General features: G+C 47.9%; 1 long non-coding RNA gene across 1 annotated transcript; it reads right to left on the minus strand.

Annotated features, from left to right (window-relative positions):
- Positions 1 to 3,696: 3,696 nt before the first annotated feature.
- Positions 3,697 to 4,833, minus strand: LOC139083775 (uncharacterized). The gene is made up of 2 exons (XR_011540703.1): positions 4,626 to 4,833; positions 3,697 to 4,043 (listed from the first exon to the last, which is right to left on the minus strand). It is a non-coding gene; the product is annotated as an uncharacterized lncRNA (long non-coding RNA).
- Positions 4,834 to 16,091: the final 11,258 nt, after the last annotated feature.

The following is a 16,091-nucleotide window of genomic DNA, read 5'->3' on the forward strand; positions in this document are numbered from 1 at the left end:
TTTCTCTTTCTGGTGTGTTTTTCATTAATTCCTATGCTGCTACCATCATTTTCATTCAAGTGTCTTATTCATTCCTAATAATGAAAATGTAAGTGTTGCACATGTCAGTGGTCTCCAGCCAGAGATCCCCAGGACTCAGGCTCCTGCAGATGAGCAGTGTGGGAGGCAGAACTGGACACACATCTTCCCTAGTTCTCTGTGGACAAGTAGAACCACCAGAGTTCTTGGTGAGGTGAGCACTGAGTTGTGGTGGGAATGAGTTAGGAGAGGGAGCTCCAGTTTACAGACATAACCAACTTGAGTGAACTACTCATTCCTGGAAATGCTGCTTCTAAATGTTTGTTCTCCACAGAGCTCTCAGTGGTTTCATGGAAAATCAATACTGCAATGGAAACTCTTCTCCCTGTCTGTCGTCTTGTTACAAGTAACTGTGCTGATTGTCCCTAGGACGTTTCTCCCTATAACAAGTGAGTAATTGCTGGTGCTCCTGCCCAGGGATGTTCCCTTGTGTTATTTCCACTGGTTGACGCTCATGGTTCTGTTGCTCTGCCCCTGTTGACAAAGGTCAGTTTCTCCCTCTGTGTCAGATGGCCTCCAGGGATCCTTCTCTGGCCCTGGCCATGGTGGATGTCTTATATTTTGGGTGGACCTTGTAGGGGTTCATGTCTCAGAGGATGTGTAAGGTGACTAGGCCCCCAGGGACTTAGAGAAGAAACGATCAGTAAAGGTGTCTGTACAGCCTTTCCAGAGAGGAAGCCTGTACCTAAGGGATTCCAACCCTTGTCAGGATGGACTCTCCTCTCTGGTGTCATCGACTCATCAGTCAATATGACCAGTGTTATGGGGACCCCAACACACTGAAAATGCTCGGTATAGCTGCACTGACCTGTACCAGCATGGAAGGTGTGGGTCACAACCACTCTGTGTGTTTTCTCCACCAGTGGAAAGAGCCCATCCTTGACATTTTCCATGAGACTTTGCTTTTTCATATCAGAAGCATGAAATTCTAATTCCAAACATTTTTACAAATAATTACCCTTCTAAATACCCAGAGAGTGTTTTCCTTGTGAAGTTGTGGTCCTCTCGTTTCCAGTGCCCATAGAATTTGAAGTTTGGAGGGACGCCCACTGAATGCTATTTGGAGTTGTGATGCTGCACCTGTCCTGTCGGCTTCTAGGGGATGACCAGTCACAAGGGGTATAGGGAGGGTCAGGGAGATATTTTATCATACTCAGGTCCTAGAGAGTCACTGCAGCCCAAGAACGGGTGATAGGGGAGCATCAAGGAAATGGTCGTGACCAAGCAGGTGGGGGGCGGAGAGCACGAGGACCCAGGGGCAAGGGCCTGCAGGACGTAGATTAGCGTAGAGAATAAGAGTCTGTTTTGAGCCTCGAGTGTGTAGCTGTGATGGATGCTCAACATTTAGCACCCGACGAAGATGGACTGTGAGAAAGGAAGGCCACGTTTGAGTCATGATCCTCGGTTGGTCCCTTCTTATCTGTGGCCTCTGGTAAGTCACCTCCATCAAAGCCTCAGTGAACTCATCCAAGGAGATAAACGTGTCTGCCTTACAGAGTTTGCTGAGGAGGAGCTAGATTTATATGATAACTTAGTCACTTTACAAAAAACACTTAAAACAGTGCCACATACATAGTGAGAAATACGTCAGCGTTCACATAGTCAGTGAGAAAGGCAGAGGCAGCCCCAGACATCTGGAAGCTGGCCTGACACTGCTGGGCTGGGACTTACGTTGAGCAGAAACAATTTCACCAGCCCCGTCGTCAGATGAGGCAAATCCGTGACTGCAATGTGTCAAGACAAAAGGAAGAGCAGGTTATAATCACGTCCACAAAAATGCAACCAATGGAACAGAAGCCAAACCACACTATTGACCAAATTTTCCCGCTTCTTGCTATTGTGACCCCTGCCTCTTTACCAACTAGTGTTAGCTACACGCCATCCTTTCTGATTTCTAGACAAGAACTGTTAAGATCTCCAATCATAAAGTTACATTTACCTCCTGACAGCATCGAATCAGAGCAAAGGAACTCTTGCTGGAACACTTACTCAAGTCACCTCACACAAGTCTGAATGTTTGATATATTCTTGTCCAAATATGTCCTCATGTCACATGTGTCATATGCCCCTCCTACTGACACTCCCACAGTCCTGCACGGTGTGTGCACCCCCAGTGCTCTAAGTCAGTGCACCCCACTTTCTGTGACTACAGGTGTGATCCTGGAGGTCTTTGGCTAGAGAGCAGTGGCCCAATCACTATTTTACTCTCCTTATTGTATTACAAGTTAATTTAATGACAGAAGTTTAAAGTATATAGGAGTAAATGTTTACCTGAAAGAAAAAATTCTCTAAACTCGTATGCACGTGGTACTGTGGACTAAGAATGCATAAGAATACTGACTAAGAATTCTCAAGTTGAGAAAATTGCAAGGCTGATTGGACAACCCATAAATGCAGACATTTTAACATAATCTCTCAGCCAAGGAAAAGCACACAGTGACATTTGTTAATATACAACTGATTTGAAAACACCACTGAAGACTTTCCTGGGAAACGTGTGGAATCTTCTGAGTACACAAGTGTTTTACTCACACATAAATATGATAACTGAACACATCCTGAGGGCCTGCTCTCAGCCCCGAGTTCAGGACACTCCCACCATGTCCCTGACACATGAGGAAGGTGCTCACTTCTCACGCGGAAGGACAGGCAGTGCAGCCACTCAACGGTGCAGCAGGGAAACAAGCCCCTGTTTTCTTTGGCTGCACTGCTGTGTCTGTCGTGGAATTAGACCCCAGATCTTCTCAACATAAAGGGAATGGGTGTTCACTGTACAAGTAACATCTGGTACAAATAAGGCAAGATCCAGAGCAGAGGGGAGTCAGCGTCAGTCAAGCTCAACCACCGTGACAGCCTCCATCAGGGGCCTGGAGGGCACACCGGGGCTTTGCACAGCCCAGACCTGTGGGTCTCTGACCCTAGAGTCTGATCCACAATGGCAGAGAACAGGAGCACATGTGTGGAGGCCAGGGCCTCTAAGAAAATGGAAAGGGGAATTTGGTGTTTAGTTTGACTTGACTGGGCCGGTGATCAGAAAAATAAGCTGGAAGCTGTTGCCCGTCAAGCCACTATGCATTGCTCCATCCGTATGGTGGCTCCAAACCCTGAGAGTAATGGCTGCTTCATGTGTACCTTCCAGTTGTGACATGAGTTAAGGAATTGGTGAATTCTAACCCAGAATCATAAAGACAGGGATTCTGGGACATATACCTCCATGCCTTACCAACAATGAAATGACACCATTCAGCAGAACCTCATCAACCTGTAGATTTCATTGACCTTTCATCAAACATGGGAAAAGTAGCACAGTGAGGGGATGAGAGGGAGATGGATAAGATGGATAGGGAGATTGCATGTGTATATGGGAATAATAAAGCAGAACCGTAAGATAAATATTTCATGTAACACTGGACATCAATACCTAAATTATAAAATATATACAAGCACATAGAAACACATACACTGGGTTCAGGAGTCTGCCCCCGAATTTCATGTCTACCTGGAACCTCAGAATACAACCTTATTTGGAATAAGGTCTTTGCAGATGTAATTGTTACAGAATGCAAACACAGGTCTGTTACCCGATGAGCAGGAAAGCCAATAACTGAAATATCAGGCTTCTAGCGAGGAAAGAGGTTTATTATCAAAAGAGCCAGATGAGGAGATAGGAGTTAAAGCTCCAATCTACCTCCTGGAAGGGAAAAAGGTAGGGGTTTTTATTTGGGGTTTTAGGAAGAGGAGGGGGCTGTGGGCTGGCGTTGTAGGTGGGGGATGGGGAGCAGGTAGCCTTGCTGGCTGGCCTCAGCCTGTGTTTGGTCTTGAAGGTTGAATCTTTCTTTCCTCAACCATCTGGACTTTTCTGGTTAGTTTTCATCCTCTGCCAACATTCGGCTTTGCGAGGCTGAATCTCCTTTCTTCTTGATGTCTGGACCTTGACTTCTTGGGGAAAATAGCTCACTCACGTGCTAAGGAGGGACACAAAGACCGGGTTAGTTTTAAACAGCTGATTATGCTGAGTCTGCACAGCTGCAGTTAGCAGAGCTTAGCTCAGATTTTTCCTCTTTTAGATCATTCATTCTTGGTTTCATAATCAAGATGAGGTCACAGTGGATTGTATTAGGTCCTAGTATCCTTAGAAAAAGGGGGAAATTTGGACACAGGGCTGCACAGAAGACGGATATGTCTTCACCGTGTGAAGACAGAGGCAGAGATTGGCGTGACCTGCCTACAGTCAAGGAAGGTAAAGGATTGTTGGCAACCACCAGAAGCTGCGAGTGGCTGGAACAGATGCTCCCTCTGAACCTCCAGAGGGAGAGGGAGCCAACCTGCTGACAACCTGATTTCAGAATGCCACCTCCAGAACCCTGAGGGCATCACTTCCTGTTGTTTCAGCCCCACCCCCGCTCTGTGGACTTTGTTCTGAGCAGACCAGTGCCGTTCCTAAGGAGGGCGTGGGCCTTGCATATTAGGAGGAGAGCCAGAGGCCAGTGAGCCTGGAGCAGAGAGAGGAGGAGAACGGCAGAGGAGTGTGATGGGGTGGTGCTCACATCGTGTCATGATTCACTGGCCACAGGAGACTGACGCTGGTTGTGAGTGACTTGGATGCCGGGGTCCAGCCTCAGCAGAGTCCAGGTTCCCGCAGGAGAGACGGCGTTGGCGAAAAACGGGGGAGGGGAAAATAAAGAGGACGTGAGACTTGGGTTGGTGTTAGCAAGTCCAACTTTACTGTGCACAAGTGTCGTTTATATATTTTTCAGGATTAGTACAGAAATGGTTCTACAAATATTCTCAGATAAGGAAGTAAAAAAAAATGAGCACAAGAATATTTATTAGCATTCCATTCTATAGAGCATAAGGTTAATGATCGTCTTCTCCGCAACTAATTAGTGTTTGTTGTCTCTAAGCTAAAAGAGATAGGTACCTAGACACCTGTTGTAATTCATGGTAAAGTTAAATCAAAGAGAGAAGGTCCAGGCCTCCGGACAGGACAGCATTCCATCTGTTTACATCCTGGGTGAGCCATCCCTGCCTCCCTCAATCATTTACGACATTAGTGTAGATGGTTAATGGGAACAGAAGGCGACTCCAGGGTGTCTTATCCCCAGGGCTATCCGCATTCTCAGCAGGCAGTTAAACATCTTTACATTTTCGCGCCCTTTAGGGGGCGAAAGCATTCCTTTGTCTTTTAGATTGTGGAGCTAACAGTCCCTTAAACACACTGCAGGAGAAAGTACCATTTTGTTAGTAAAGTAAAGGGCTGAAAAGCTAAGCTAAACTATATATCTTCAAGAATAAAAAACAGAAATAAGTATAGACATAACCTTGATAGAAAGCATGCATATAATTCAGAAAATATCAGGGGTGTCGGCCGGCCATTCTTCACCGAGGGGCATCCCTGCACCCCTCGGCCCTTCTCCTCATCAATTGTTTATTATTTATTGCTTTTAGGAGAAAACCTCTATAACATTTTAACAGAAAGCAGAAGGTCAAGAATAATATGTAGATACTTCTTGATCATCCAATTAACCAGCAAACTTAGAAGGACGATGCATATATATATTTAGACAAAGAACTGGAGGGAGAAGGAAGCATTAACCAGACAGAGGCCATAAACCTAATTCGACATCTTATCTGGGCAGATTCCTTTCTGCTTGTCTCAAAAGGGACTGTGTGCTCCTCCGTTAATTAACTGAAAAATATCTTGAAAGTTACCTGCAGGTGGTCACATTCTCTTACTATATCTAATTTTCCCGGGAGGTAGTGCCTCCCAAGCAGCCACCCAAAGGAGTGAAAACTGGAGGTTAAAAAAGGAAAAGGAATGAAGGGCAATTAGAAGCAGCACAGGTTTCAGAACTGTGTGAGGGGCCGGCCAGTTCTTCACCAAGGGGCGACCCTGCACCCCTAGGCATTAATCGGCTGGACCCTGTCAAACAGCCGATCAAATGATGTAGCCACGGCTCCCGGCACTTGGAGCCTACAAATGGCCTGATGAGGCAGCTTCACCGGATCCCTCTGTACCTTGAGAACAGACACGGGGATGATGCTGCCATTCAAGGTGCGGGTCAGACTGGGCTGGTACCTGTGACAGTGATGTGCCAGGTTGGAGCCCTGATATAATCTGAAGTTAGAGCCATCAGAATTTCTTGATGGCTTGAAGGTGGGGTGAGAGGAAGGGTGAGGGGTGACTCCATTGTTTTGTTCAGAAAAAACTGGCATGATGGAGTTGCCATCAGCTATATGTGGGTCATCACCCATGGAGAAGGAATTTGGTGGAGTGTGAGGAGTTCAACTTGGAGCCCGTCAAGATGGAGATGAGACGAGGACAAACCAAGGCAGAAGAGAAATTTATAAGGATGTCACTAGATTTTACTACAACTTACAAACTTACTACAAATTTTAAAGAATGTCATTAGAAACATTGGTTTTAATAGCAATAGCAGCCAAAAGAGCTGGCTGCCAGCAGTGGAAGGAGGACACTTAAATGGTGTCGTCCTACAGGGTAACAATGGATGAATGAAGTGAACGAAGTGTGAAGGTATGGAAGATTAAACACTCTTGAACAAAAGACATTTGGTATAAAATGGTACATACTGTTTGATTCTATTTACATGCCATATAAAGCAGGTGACATTGTGTACATAGGTGATGAAACTATAAAGAAACAAAAGGAAATCATCTTTTAAACGTTTGGGATGTTGGTCGCTGTGAGAGGACAGGGTGGGGTCTCTGATGGGCCCTCAACCTGAGTGGGATGTGGCTGGGACGGCAGCCTCTCCATCTTGTCCAGGTTGTGAAGTCATCAATATTTACTCTGTAATGTTTCAGTCAAATGTACGTTTTATGCATCTTTCTGCAGGGGTATTTTACAGTAAAATGTTAGGATATCGGCTAATATAACTCAGTACGACACCACGTTGAAAAAAATTATCTCAAATTATCTCAACAGATGGAGGAAAAGCATTTTATAAATGTCAACATTCACCCATGCAAATATTTAGTAATTTAGGAATAGATGAGAACTTTCACCACCTTTTCAAGGGCATCTTCAAGAACATGTTTATGAAAGAACGCATGTGCAAGTGGTCAAAATTCACTCGTTCAATAATATTATGTACAAAACAAGAATGCCCCGGCCCCAGCCCCCTTCAGCATAGACTATTCATCCAGCCAATGCCACGAGGAACAGGGGTACACATTAGAAAGGAGGAAAAAGTCACTTGTGCCATAGCTGGAACCACTGCGTGTTTACAACCTCCAAAGCATCTAAGGGGAAGCAGAGAAAAAAGATGATCGACAGCTTGTCAGGATGCGAACCCAATAGAAACATAAACGTCATTCCATTTCTAATCACTGTCGAGAAGAAGTTGACTAATTTGAAAGACAACGTGTACGAAAGCACAAAGAAGTTATTCAAGTACCAAACAAGCCTAATGAAGGCTATACGGAGAAGGGAGCATAAAAATTGTAAAATTAGACTGAATGACATCAAAGGAGGCTCAAAGAAATGCAAACATGGAGCAGGTTCCACGAAAGGAGAGAGCAGTGTCAACACGGTGTTCGTATTTAATAGATGTATCGTTTTCACAAAATCCTGTTACTACTACAGTTCTTAGAAAGGCCAGAAACCTTCTAAGTTTTATAAATAAGAACAAATGTTCAGTGACAGCCGTGCTGTTCTGAAGAACGAAGGGGAGGGGCCCTAAAAGGACCAAGCATTAAAACCTGCTGTGCCGGGAGCATCATTGTGAAAGCACAGAAGTATAGTGGGAGCACGTTCACGGAGGCAAGGACCATTATCACTGGAAATGGAAACTGTTACTTTCAACTTCATGGCCTTTCATGTTAACACATTGTCCAGGGACACGTGATTTCTCAGAAGCGTCTTCCCAGGTGCAGGACTTGAAAGTGGCTCTGCTGAGAAGCCCCCCGCCCCCCAGCAGACTGTCCTGGGGACCCAGTGAGGGAAGGAAACACAGGGACAAACCTTCACGAACTTGGACTTGTTAATGATTTCTTAAACATCACACCAAAAGCAAAAGCAACACAAGGAAAAAACAGATCAATTGGACTTCTTCAAAATTAAAATCCTTTGTGCATCGAAGGACACTACACAGAGAGTAAAAGGACACCCCACAGAATGGGAAAGTCATATATGTGGTAAGGTTTTGTTTTCCAAAATACATAAATAACCCTGACATCCTCACAACAAAAATGCCAACAGATCAGTTAAAAAATGGGCCGCGGACTTGAATTGACACTTCTCCAAAGAAGATAGACAAATGGCCAATAAACTCTTGAGAAGATTCTTGGCATACGAGTGCTCAGAGAAATGCAAATCAAAACCACCAGGAGATACCACTTCACACCCATGAGGAAGGCTAGAATAAAAAAATCAGGTAACTGGGGCCGGCCCCTGGGGCACAGTGGTCAAGTTTGCATGTTCCACTTCTCAGTGGCCCAGGGTTCGCAGGTTCGGATCCCGGGTGTGGACATGGCACCGCTTGGCAAGCCATGCTGTGGTAGGCATCCCACATGTAAATAGAGGAAGATGGGCACGGATGTTAGCTCAGGGCCAGGCTTCCTCAGCAAAAAAGAGGAGGATTGGCAGCACTTAGCTCAGGGCTAATCTTCCTCAAAAATAAAAGAAAAATCAGGTAACCACTGTTGCCAAGGATGTGTGGAAATTGGAACTCTTCTACTCGGCAGGTAGGAGTGTAAAATGGTGCAGCCACTGTGGAAAAGAGTTTAGTGGGTCCTCAAAAAGTTAAACATAGAATTTCCATATGACCCAACTATCCACTCCCACCTATGTTGAAACAGGCACTCACATTATACATGAGTGTAGCGTGCATCACTGTTCAAAACAGCCACAAGGTGGAAACGTCCCAATGTCCATCAAGGGCTCAATGGAAGAACAAAGTGTAGCACATACAAAGGATGGAATATTATTCAGCCATGAAAAGGAGTGAAGCGCTGCCACATGCTGCCCCATGGATGAACCTTGAAAACATTATGCTGTGTGAAAGAAGCCAGACACAACAGGCCACAGAGGGTATGATTCCATTGATATGAAATAGCCAGAACAGGCAAATCCATAGAGACAGAACGCATTCTGGTGGTGGCCAGGAGGTAGGGTTATCACGGATATTATGGCCTTTAGATTTGTTTTTAGAAATGGAGAAATACACATACGATAATGTTCACAATTTTAAGTATAAAACTCAGTGATTTTTTGTACTTACACAAATCTGTGCAACATCACATTGTGAAAGCTGACCTGTGTGGAGTCACAGTGAAACAGCAGGAAGAGTCATGTCAGAGGAATTGCCTTGTATGGCTTGTTTTCTGTATCTTCAAAGTGGCCCAAACCATCACCGTTCCAAGAAGTCAGGAAGGACGAGAATACCGTGTCTGTAGGGGCTGATGAACTGGGCTTTGCTGTTGACCGAATCTCAGGCCAATCTATGAAGCAGAAACCCAGCCTTGCTCATCCAGCGCCAATGAACTCGTCTTCACTACAACTCACCTCGTCTTCCTCCCTTTTTCCCATAAAAACCCTGAGCCCGTGTCCTGTGCTCGGGACACAATTTGGGTTTCTACCTGAATCTGTGCTCCCTGAATTACAATTCTTTGATCCCCAAATAAACGCCTCTCTGCCTCTCATTTTGACTCTTGATTTTTAGGTTAACACTATACAATCTGAATAAGGAAATATAGCCTTTTACATTTCAAAATCCTCTGGGGACCAAGTGAAAACCTGATGTGACATCAGTTTCCTTGCAGTAAACGCACACGCGAGGATTCTAACATCTCACACCGTGGCTGTGCTGAGACGAGTCCTGGATGCAGCTGCGGCCGCGGGGTTCCAGCCCCAGCTCTTTCTCTTGGCAGTTTCCTCAGTTTTCGTTTCTAGTATTTTCCATTCTGTTGTAAGGCGCATACACATGAAGGATTGTTCGGTACTTTTGGAGAATTGGCCCCTTTGTCATTATGCAACACCCATCTTTACCCCTGAGAGCTTTCCTTCCTCTGAAGTCGGCTGTGTGTGAAGTGTCATGTATCTTCATCCCTTTTCTTTTATGTTCCTTTTTATATTTACAATGAGTTCCTTGTAGACAACACACACTTGTGTCTTTTTTTTTTTTTTGAGGAAGATTAGCCATGAGCTAACATCTGCTGCCAATCCTCCTCTTTTTGCTAAGGAAGACTGGCCCTGAGCTAACATCCGTGCCCATCTTTCTCTACTTTATATGTGGGACACCTCCCATGGCATGGCATGCCAAGTGGTGCCATGTCCATACCCAGGATCCAAACCAGCGAACCCTGGGCTGCCGAAGCAGAACGTGTGCACTTAACTGCTGTGCCACTGGGCTGGCCCCTGGTCTTTTTTTTTAATTAGTAAGGACGATTGGCCCCAAGCTAACATCCATTGCCAATCTTCCTCTTTTTGCTTGAGGAAGCTTGTCCCTGAGCTAACATCTGTGACGGTGTTCCTCTATTTTGTATGTAGGATGCAGCCACAGCATGGCTTGATGAGCAGTGTGTGGGTCTGTGCCTGGGATCTGAACCCACAAACCCCAGGCTGCCAAAGCGGAGCGTGATAACTTCACTGCTACGCCACTCGGCCAACCTCCCTGGTCATCTTTTAATTATATGAGCTACAGTGATTGAATACATTATTGCTGTTACTACGGCAGACCATTTATTATGTTAGATCAGTCCAAAATAGTAAATACATAATTTGCTTCTTCATTCTCTTCCTTTATGCAGATCTGGGTTTCTGACTTCTATCATTTTCTCTCTTTGAAAAACTTCTAACATTTCTCGTGAGGCAGGTCTGCTGTCTACATATTCCCTCAGTGATCTGCCCAGGGGTAGTTTCATGTCATTTATTCAGGTGGATGTCCTCTGAGCTTCCTGCATCTGGGGTTGGTGTCTGACTTTATGTAATTTTGTTGCGTTAACGTTTGTCAATTAGAGCCCCCAGGGTGTCAAATGGTTGGTGAATTCAAACCAGAATACCCTCTGTGGGGGTCCTGTCTAAGGGGCACACACAGGGAGGCCCTGGGACGAGGTTGATCACAGGGGCCTTTGGGAAGTTGCATCAGGAACTGACATTTGTGTGTGACTCTGGGGGTTGCTGTCTAGGGCAGGTATTCCAGGAGGGGCTGGTGTCCGTTCGAGGCCCCCGGAGGCTGCTTGACCAAACAGAATGGGTGTCAAGGCAGCAATCCCATGGAGAAGTTGAGCCAAAATGTGGACAGTCCACCCCTGATGCCTTGGCACCAGGAATAGCAACCACTTTTGAAGTGAGATGTTAAAGGATGTCGCGACTGTTTCCTGAAGCCATGGGAAAGCACTTTTCATGAAGGCGGCAGTGACGAGGCCTGTGAACAGACTCAATGTTTCAAATCCCTCTCTCAGCCGTTGCCCCTGGTGGAGGGCTAGAGCTGTGAGGACATCTTAGGGACCTCGGGGAGTGTGGGAATGGGTTGACATATTATAGTGATATTCTGCCCAACCTGTATGTCTTGAGACATCTGGAGGTTGGCCTGTAGCTGTCCTGAGTTCTTAATGTCCACGCAGCAAGAGGTTCCCTGCAGAGAACAGATTCCATGCCACCCACAATGCCCATGGATTCTTTTTGTGGACGGCAGCTTCACAAAGCAGAGATCACCCTGCTAAACTACGAGAGGATGCTTAGAGCGCAACCCTGCCAGGCACATGCGCTGACTTGGTTACACCGGGATGGCCATTCAGCCTGGGATGGAATTTGAGGTGTGGTTTAAGGAGGGAGCTATTCATGTCAGTGTCACCTCCGCTGACACCATTTAATGTGGAGGGAGGTGAGCTCGGGGCCAGAATCTGTGCCTGGTGGCATGCTGGGACCTGGTGCTCGGCGTCCTGTACTGCGCTGGTGCATCTGGCTGATTTGTCCCAGTGCTTCTCCTGGGGCAGGGTTAGGGCCCAGGGGTCCAGTAGCAACCCTACTATCCGGATAAGAGGAAGAGCCACATCCAGGGAGAGTGTTTGCCTTTGTCTGGCTGGTGGGGCGTCCCTCGGGGTCAGCAGTCTGTGCACTGATGTGGGGCCGAGCGTGGCCACCATGCAGGCTGACGTTCCTCAGTCTGTCTCCGGCAGGTGGGGGGGCCTGGCCTGAGTCCGCTGATTGTGGCTGCTGGGCCCCAGGGTTTCTGTTTAGATGACATTTCCTAATGGGACTGGCATCCAGAGGTGGAGGGCATCTCGTCCTCTCTCTGAGATGCACGTGGTTTTGCTAGTGGGTCCTGGTGCTATCATTTCAAGTTCTGCAAAATTTTTGATGAATCTGCTGAAATTAGCTAGCCGTTATAACCCGAATGATGAGGCAGTGCTCCTGGCCTTAGCTTGGCGGCTGCTGCTGAGCCACCGTCTGGGACAATGAAATCCACGTAATCAAGTTCTCTAAGCAATTTCATAGGAGAGTCCCCCTTGGGCTATTATAACTGGTTCTATTGCACAGTCCGCCGTCCATCAGGTGGCCAGTGTGTGAAAGGTGGCGAGACAGGGGGAAAATCAAGATGAGAAGGGAGCGTTCGTCCAGGGATGGGATGTGAATGATGTCCTCCCTGGTGTTGGGTGGGGGGGACCTGCAGGGAGATCTGGGATTGATGTGGGCGGTTCGGAGACCTGAGGTCTGCAAATTGAGCACTATTAGAGACTGGGGTAACCCTCTGTCCACTCGGGGGCCACAGCTGTTTGAAGCCCGAGGAGCAGGTCTTGAGTGGGCCTGTGTGCTTCTCCACACATCCTGCCACTTGGGGCCCGTGAGTTGGGTGGGGATTACAAGGCGGCATGTTTTAGAGCCCAGGACTGAACTTGGGAGGTGAAATGAGTACCTTCATCTGAATCTGAAATGTCTGGTGGGCGAAAGGGGATGAGCACACACCTGGTCAAGAAGAGGACACGATGGGAAGCAGCGTTTCTGGAGGAGCGGCCTGCAGGAGTCCACTGAAGGTGTCCATGATGGTGCTTGCGTACCTCCTTGCTCCAGCAGAGGGTGGCAGCGGTCCAGTTCAATCCATTTCCCGTCCAGAATAAGGTCTGTCGCCCCAGGGCACGTGTCCCCACCTGGGAGACTTCCAGAATTTCATTTGGGTGCAAAGGAGGCCATTATCTGCCACCACTTTGGCTAAGCCAAGGTTAGGAGGACTGTCCACCTGTGTCCCCACTGAATGCTGTCACCCACTATGGTCTGATGTCACATGGACCACTCAGCTGAAGGGTGTGGTGTCTCTGGAATAGTTGAGACAAGGGCTGTGTTTGGTCCTCTGGGAGGTGGCTCACATGGGGCCTCAGAGCAGATGCACGGTTTGGAATAAGGAGCCTATAACATTATTATTGTCTGGTTCTGGTGTGTGGTGGCATGTGTGTGCAGTCAAGAGTGACCACAATCGGCGTGTGAGTTGGCCATCTCTTTCCAACTGGAGACACCCCAGACAGGCTTTCCCTGAATCGTGAAATGATACCTTGGCCATTGTCCTGTCCACACTGCAAGCCCAGTGGCTACTGCTCAGGGGTCCACAGAAACGTGTGCCTTTGGGAGCCTCCTTTTGATGACCTGTCGTACAGCCAGGCATACTGCCACCAGCTCTGCCAGTTGGGCCGAGCCAGGAGAGCCCTCCTCCACGAGGGATGTGCCGCCAGCATGGTGACATGCCCTGGGCTTCCAGTAGACTGCGCTGTGCACAGTGCTGGTGCTGTCATCAGGAAAGCACACCAACTCCCTTTCCACGTCAGGCAGTGGTCCCAAGGGCCTCCCCAAACTGTGAGAGGCCAGCAGTGGGGGTGCCACGAGCTGCAGCTCCATGTCAGAGGGCAGAGGCTGAGCGTGGGGGGGTGCCACATCCTCCTGTCACCCGGAAAGGCCCTGACGACAGGTTTAGCCCTTTTCTGGAGGTAGGACTTCCATTTTAAGTGCGAGGCCTTGTGGCCACGCCAAGCCTCTGCTGGGCTGAACCCCTGACCTAGGGCAGGATGGAGACTTGTCTGTGTAGCAGTACAGCCATGAGCCTATTAATGCCTCTGTCTCTGAAAGGGCCCAGCAGGCTGCAAGATGTGGGGCTCGAGTGGGCTGTACCAGGCCACTGTTGGGGCAGGTGTTTGGTCCAGCCCACGGACAGCCAGGTGGGGCCATGCTGAGTCCAGAGACTCTGTGAGGTATCATCAGGCATCGCCAATAACTCAACTCAGACGTCTGAGCCCAGAGGGACTGGGAGCGGGCTGCTGTGTGGCTTGCTGCACCTGCTGTCAGGCAGCTTCTTGAGGTCTCCCCAACAATAGAAATGAAGAAGCCAATTTGTGCGTAATGGCATAGATGGGCCTGAGTAGAACGCATAAGTGTGGCATGTGTTGCCTCCAAAAGGTAAAGAGACCTACTGGGTGCTGTCTGCCAGTGTTGTGGGCAGCCCGACTGGGAGGAGTTTATGTCTTTTTTTTGTTTTGCTGAGGAAGATTGGCCCTGAGCTAACATGTGTTGCCAATCTTTCTTTTTTTATTTGTTTCTCCCCAAAGCCCCAGTACATAGTTGTACATCCTGGTTGTAGGTCATTCTAGTTCTATTATGTGGGGCACCATCAGAGCTTGGCTTGGTAAGTGGTGTGTAGGTCCATGCCCAGGATCCAGTGGACCCCGGGCTGCTGAAGCAGACTTTGCAAACTTAACCACTCGGCCATGGAGCCGGCCCCCAGTAGATGTCTCATAGTGAGAGGAAGTTCACGGCCTTCAGCTGACCACACAAGGCCAAGAAATTTGACAGAAGTGGCCGATCCTTGGATCTTATGTGTGGCAAGGGCCCCTCGTCTCTGCTGTAAATGTTGTGTTATCAGGTGTAAGTCTTTCTGGATGGCATCCTCACAGGGCCCCTGTAGTAGAATGTCATCTATATAATGTCAGTGGTGGCCATGGGCCAGCTGAGTGAATTTAGATCTTGGCCACATAGGTTACGTGTGATGGGAGGCTGTTTAGATAACCGTGGGCAGTGAGGAAACCCTGGGCTTCCTGAAAAGTGAGAGCAAACTGAGGTGGTCTTCAGTCATTGGGACCAAGTACATGTCGGCTACATCTAGGACAGCAGAATAGGGGCCCTGAGCCTTCTGGGTGTCACCTGTCATCTCCCTAATGTTGAGAATGGGAGTTGTAATGGTGGACCCTGTGCATTGAAGTTTCCATAGCCAGTTGTTAATCTTCTCTCATGGGTGACTGGTTCCAGCAGTGGCAGACAGATGGGGCTACTGCAGGGTGAGATGGTGGGCCAGGGACCCCAGTGTCAAGCCTATCTTTAACCACACACCTTGCTCCACCTGACGCTGTGGCATATTTCCTGTTTGCGCTGGAGAAGGCAGTTGGTCAGGTTCCCATTTGGCATTGCTCCTGGGCAACTGCAGGTGCAACTCAATCCATCCTGTTTGTGATGCCAGTTGTTGTAATTTTGTTCAATCAACATTTAAGTGGAGCCCCAGGTCAATAAGAGAGCACAAGGAAACTGAATTAGGGAGGCTATTTAGTCCCATTAGGACCTGGAGGGAGAGGGGCCCTACAGGAGGGCAGGACAGGTGCATGCAGAGAGTGTCTCCTGCAGAGGGAACACAGCTTGTGTTCCATTCTGACCCTCTGCCTTTGGGGTGGGTTGGGATCCATCTCACTTCAGGTTGGTAGTGACGGTGGTACCTGCTCCCTTGGTGCTCCCCCAGTCACACCCTCTCGTGTGCAGCAACTGTCTCTCTGGGATTTGGGTATAACACACTTTTCCAAGCCTTCCTGCGCCCCCTGTGGCTGCACAGACCTGGCCATCTGGTAAAGTAAACAGAAGAGGTGCAGAGTCACAGCCTCTAAGCAAATATTCAGCGAGCGTCCTTCCAACTTCATACATTCTGAAGAGCACTGGAAGCAAAGAACTATAACTTCACAAGGAAAACATCCTCTGGGTATTTAGAAGGGAACTATTTGGGGAAAAGGTTTGAATTAAGGATTTC

Source organism: Equus przewalskii, chromosome 6 (genome assembly GCF_037783145.1).
Source record: "Equus przewalskii isolate Varuska chromosome 6, EquPr2, whole genome shotgun sequence".
Classification (NCBI taxonomy): domain Eukaryota; kingdom Metazoa; phylum Chordata; class Mammalia; order Perissodactyla; family Equidae; genus Equus; species Equus przewalskii.